This window comes from Pituophis catenifer, unplaced genomic scaffold (genome assembly GCF_029215685.1).
Source record: "Pituophis catenifer annectens isolate HBS135680 unplaced genomic scaffold, rPitCat1.0.hap2 SCAF_4, whole genome shotgun sequence".
Taxonomy (NCBI): Eukaryota; Metazoa; Chordata; class Lepidosauria; order Squamata; family Colubridae; genus Pituophis; species Pituophis catenifer.
The window spans coordinates 20875869-20881665 of NW_027256884.1; positions in this window are offsets into that span (position 1 = coordinate 20875869).

Here is a 5797-nt window from a genome sequence, read left to right on the forward strand (position 1 = left end):
CGTTGTAACTTTGAACAGTCACTAAATGAACTGTTGTAGGTAGAGGACTACCTGTAGTCTAATTGGTAGGTGACAAAAGCTTGAGTGATCAGAGTGGTGCTTACCAATCTAGGTAAGCACAATCTATCCCACTGTGTCTGGGATATGCCACTCCATTCAGAGTTATTGATGGAAAACAACTTGGATGGTGGGGAGATCGGACTAGCCACTCAGTCTCATTCACAAGTGCACAACCATAGCCATAAAGCCAGGCAAAATTACTGAAGATGATGGAATACAGCTTAGCCATGAAGGTTTGATAAAGGCAGAGGCACTCAAAGAAGGCTGCAAATGTTTGGGAATTTTGGAAGATTCTAATTCATTACGGAATTGAGTCTACGAAAATACATCTCCCAAATAATACCAAACATGTTCAGAAAAAGCAGAGCTAATTGGTGGAAACACCATTAAACCAATCAATAACTGGGCAGTCTATGTTATTCAATATAAAGCAAGAATAGTTGATTGGAACTAGAAATTTTGGATCAGAAGACAAGAAAACTAATGACAGCACATCATGCATTGCAGCCAAAAAGTAGTGATACACATTTATGATTCCTACAGGTAAATCAAAATGGCCTGAATAACTTCATTAACAAAAGTCAAAGAACAGTTGCTAAAGGAAGTCAATCAAGAAAACCTCTTGAAAGCAACAAAGGTGAAAGGTTTATATAGAAAAGAAACAACTGAAAACCAATTTGTTAATTGGAAGAACAAGCCAAATCATGGTCAATACTTGAAGGCTATAGAATTGGGGGGGGGGAGGCATTAAAAAACATATATAGAGTTCATTAAGATCAGGAGTGTTAAAGAAAGAAACTGAAGGCTTTGTATTAATGAGTTAAGAACAAACTTTATCAACTACCATGTTTCCCCAAAAATAAGACTCTGTCTTATATTTTTTTGAACCCCGAAATAAGTGCTTGGCCTTATTTTCGGGGAGGTCTTATTATTTTGGGACACGTGGAACGAGACAGAGATCCTCTTGCCATCTTACCTGATTTCCAGGTCTGTCTACCTAACCCTAACCAGAGGAAATAGTGGGGACCAGCTGCACATGTGTTTAAAGGCTTTTTTTGGGGGGAGGGCTTATTTTCAGGGAAACATCGGTAATTGCATGAAGGTGAACATTCAGCATGTAACAGAACAACATCAAAATGTTGCATTGCAATGAAGCAACTAAACATTTCATTAGTGACTGCACCCATATTTTCTTAAACAGTGTCATGATCTAATTGCCAAAATGATCCTTTAGGAAACTTTGCCAGAGGTTTGGATTCTAATGTATTGAAAATTAGTAGAGCCAATCAAGTTGAGAAGATTTGGAAAATGAGTGAGCTACAATCTCATGGCAATTTAAGATCCAATAGATCACTTACATCCTGCAAAGCTATTTTTTAAATTTTTTATTGAGATTTATTATAATACAATACAGTACAATCAGTCAGACAGTATTATTTTTCTACACAGGTTATATTGATTCTTCTTTTACTTTTCATCATAATATAACATAATTTACATATGCATCTTAAGATTTATTTTAACTTTTTATCTATTCTTTATTCTATTATCAATCCACCTGTACCAATCATCCCACACCATATAATATTCTGAGTCTTCTTTCTCATTTAATTCTAACATTAATTTGTTCATTTCGGCACATTCTAGAACCTTCTGAATAATATGTTCCTCTGGTGTGTCCTTTCCTTTCCAATATTTCCAATATTGGGTGTAAGCTATTCTTGCTGCTGAGTATATGTATGATTAGATATCTTTTTCCCCCCTGATATTTTGTCTTTAGTATTCCCAGGAGGAATGTTTCAGGTATCAATTTGATTTTTTCATTGGTTGATTCTTGTAGTCAATTTTGAATTTTTCTCCAATACTTCATCGCTTTGGGACAAGAAACACCACATGTGAAAGAAGGTACCTTGGTGACATCCACATTTCCAACATTTGGGGCTTACATTTGGATAGATGTTTGCTAATCTTGTGGGTGCTAGGTGCCATCTGTATAGCATTTTATATTGGTTTTCTTTGTATGTTGCTGCTTTCGTTAATTTATAGTTTCTATTCCAAATCATCTCCCATTCGTCCCAAATTTATATTATGTCCAATATTTTTGGCCACGCTATCATTGGCTCGTTTACTACCTCTTCTGCCCTATTGAATTCTAATAAATAATTGTATAATCTAGATAATACTTTTTTTTCTGGGCCTATTAGTAATTTGTCTAATCTGTTTCCATCTCAATGCGAAATTCTTCCTTATCTTTTTTGTACCTAGATTGAAGTCTGTAAAGTATTGGCCACCAGTGAATATGTATTCCCTAACGATTGATTACTTTATAAGATTTCCTTGATTATCTAGAAGCTCTTTGTAACTAATAATTTTATTAATCTCTAATGTATTTGGGTATATCATGTCTTCCATCGTTGATAGCCAATTCAGGATTTTCATGTAGTGTTTTCTTCTAATTTCTTCCCATACTTGTATTAATACTTCTCTTATCCTGTGCCTATGGAAAATATGTTTTGGTCTTTTTTCTTTTTTGTCCCCACAAGAAGGCATGCCATCCTTTTTTATAGATCGTGCCCTTCCAAAAATTAGGATTCTTTTGTTTCTTAAATTAACCCATTCCCTTATCCATACTAGGATGGCCGTTTTATAATATACTTCCCATGCTGGGAGTCCGAAACCTTCCCTGCTTCTGTTGTCTTGTAGTGATCGCAAAGGTGCAAAGCTATTTTTAACACCATCAAATAGCAACATCTGCCTCTCTAAAATGCTTGGGAAAGGATTGATGGGTGGATAAAAATGCCAAACCCAGTCTAAAACATTTGGCTGACTGTGCAACCAACCATAATAGCACTTTAGGTATTTTTTTATTTTTCTTGATCAGAACTTTTAGAATATTTTTTGTTAGAGGCAGAAGAGAAATGTAGTATCTGAGCACAAGCGGTTTCGAAGCAGCTGTGTTTTTCCAGGATCCATCACCAAATTTACACATACTATAAAGAGATAATAATCATGTTGTTCCAAAAGGCAACTGAGATGTTTGGTTATTTAAGGATGATGTTCTCTTGCTTATGCATGTCTATACATTTTATAAATAAAGTTGCAATTTTTAAACCAGTTTATACTATAATTACATTTACATTTCCTCAAAGCGCAGTTTCTCCATTACTAGCATTTAGGTTCCAACAACTTGGGGGCATGCTCAGATTTTGATGATATTCACCCTTTAGTTTAAAAATAAGTTAAACTGGGTTTGTAGTACTTACACACAAAAGGGCAACTATCATTAAACATGTGGCTCTAAAACATGTTTGGGAAGAAGATATGTAAATTTGCCATTTTGCAAATTGCAACCCACCTATTTAGTGGGTTTTTTTTTTTCTCTTCTCAATTGTGATTGAGTACATATTAATTTGGGAAAGTATGAACATGAGATTCAATTTCAGTGTGAACATTTCTAGTGATTGAAATGCTACTGCTCTTACTACTAGGGTGTGCAACAGGGGTGGGTTCTAAATTTTTTTACTACCGATTCTGTGGGTGTGGCTTATTTTGTGGTGTGTGTGGTTGATGGTCATGTGACAATTCTTTAGGATTTAGCAGAGGTACTGATCTACCAGGCTTTTAACCGCTGCAGAGCTGTACTGATTCTACTCATTTGTTTTTGGAGAGCATCGGTCTACTCATTTGTTCTTGGAGGCACCGGTCTACTCATTTGTTCTTGGAGGCACTGGTCTACTCATTTGTTCTTGGCGGCACCGGTCTACTACCACACTGCCTTTTTAATACTGATCAGAACCGGTAAGGGCGGCCCTTTGAAGCCCCGCGGCAAGAGTTTAAACAGTTTTTTTTCCTTCTAGCCGATCAGCTGGGACTCGGGAGGCAACAAATAGATTGGGGGGCGGGGCCAAATAAAAGGTAAAAATAACGCAGTGGGTGGGCAGCTCCTGAACAAAGAGAACCAGTTCGGTGATGTCATATCATCACCACTACCGGCTCGGCAGAACCGGGCCAAACCAGGAGGAACCCACCACTGGTGTGTAGTATATACCATATAACATATCTGAAGTACTTGAAAAATGTTGGTAAAAGATTTGTCTACTATTTACACATTAACAGCTTGGGTAGATAATTTCTCTAGTTCCTTTTTTAAAAATTTTCACTTTCAAATTGTTGAAAGTCAGACAGATTAACATAATGACAGATAGCTAATGTAAATAACTTGGAAGGTGCACAATATACTCATTATCAATACGTTTCCAAACTTCAGATTTATAGCAATAGTTTTTCCAAAAATAGAAACTTTGGGAAAGAATCCAGGTAAGTCTGATGACTATTTCATTGACAGTCATCAAATCCCTCTAAGCACCTTCCATCATTGCTGCTGCTGTGTGTATAGGTGTTTGTGTGGGTGTGTTTTTAATTGCATGTTACTAATAAAAGCCACACTGGACTAAAGGATTATACTCCAAATAGGCCTACTGATTTTCCAGCTCAGTGGTTTGATTCTTACTGTCTTCCCCCATTGCTAAATGTGGAAAATATTAAATACACAAAGCAGTCATGCATTGTAAAGCGAGTTATTTGGCTCCTCTTGTGCCGGAGACATTTCAGTGTACAGGGATGAGCAAGAGAAAAGCTAACATCTATACTTCAGAGAAAGAAAAGTGGATCACCTATCCTGTGTGCCAACAATTTTCTACAAGTAATTAGTCTAATATTTTTTGTGTGTGTCAACAAATTGCTTCTTTGTGCAAATTGCATTAATTACATTATAGTCTGAAATTTCAGTTTAATGGCCTTAAATGTTTTAAAGCAAGCAAAACGAAACCTGTGAATCATTTGGATAAGATAAAAAAAAATGCATAAAATTAGTGAGAATTGTAAGGATCATGTGAAGGTTTGAATTGGGGGCAGGTTAAGGGTAGATTTTTGGAGACAACCAACGTGTAAGAAAGAGAAGGAAATGACACTGAAAGTGTTTAAAAAGCATTAGGTTTTTCCACCAGGAAGAAAGGAAAGTGGATGCAAGGAAGGGCAATTTGGAAGTATGTGTGTGTTTCAGAGTGCCCAAATGAGTTTTGCTAATGAGAAGTTTTGAAAAAGAATATTGGTGGACCAATGAAAGGAAAAGTGTGTGGATTAGGGAAAATGCATAAAAATATTTATGCAAATAGTATTAGAATATGTGCAGAGGGAAAATCTCTTCTACTTGCTGTTAATGGAAATAGTGTAAACTGCTGCCTTGGAAATTGAAAAAGCAGGGTCACAATTGCATACTTTTTCTATAGTCCCATTTGGGGTTTGTATAAGAGCTACACTGGACACCGTACATTTGAAAGACATTAGGATAAAAGTACTGTATTTTTCGGAATATAAAATGCACTTCCCCACCCTAAAAGAGGGTGAAAATTTAAGTGTGTCTTATACACTGAATGTAGCCCCACCCACCTTCCAGCCCCCACCCTTTGGCCTCTTCCTCCCAGCAATTTGCCTTCTTGCAGTAAATAGCAAACAGACCGTTTCAAGTTTCCGCTTCAGCACAGCCTGATTAGCACAAGCAGCTGATTGTCGGTTGGATCAGCCTCCCGACCATCAGCTGTTTCAGGCTGCAGGGATTGCCATTGACTATTGCTGCCTCCGCACATCCCATTTTCAGCCTCTGCTGTTTGCTGCAAGGAAGCAAATTGCTGGGAGGCAGATTTTTTTTTTTCTTGTGCTAATCAGGCTGTGCTGAAAA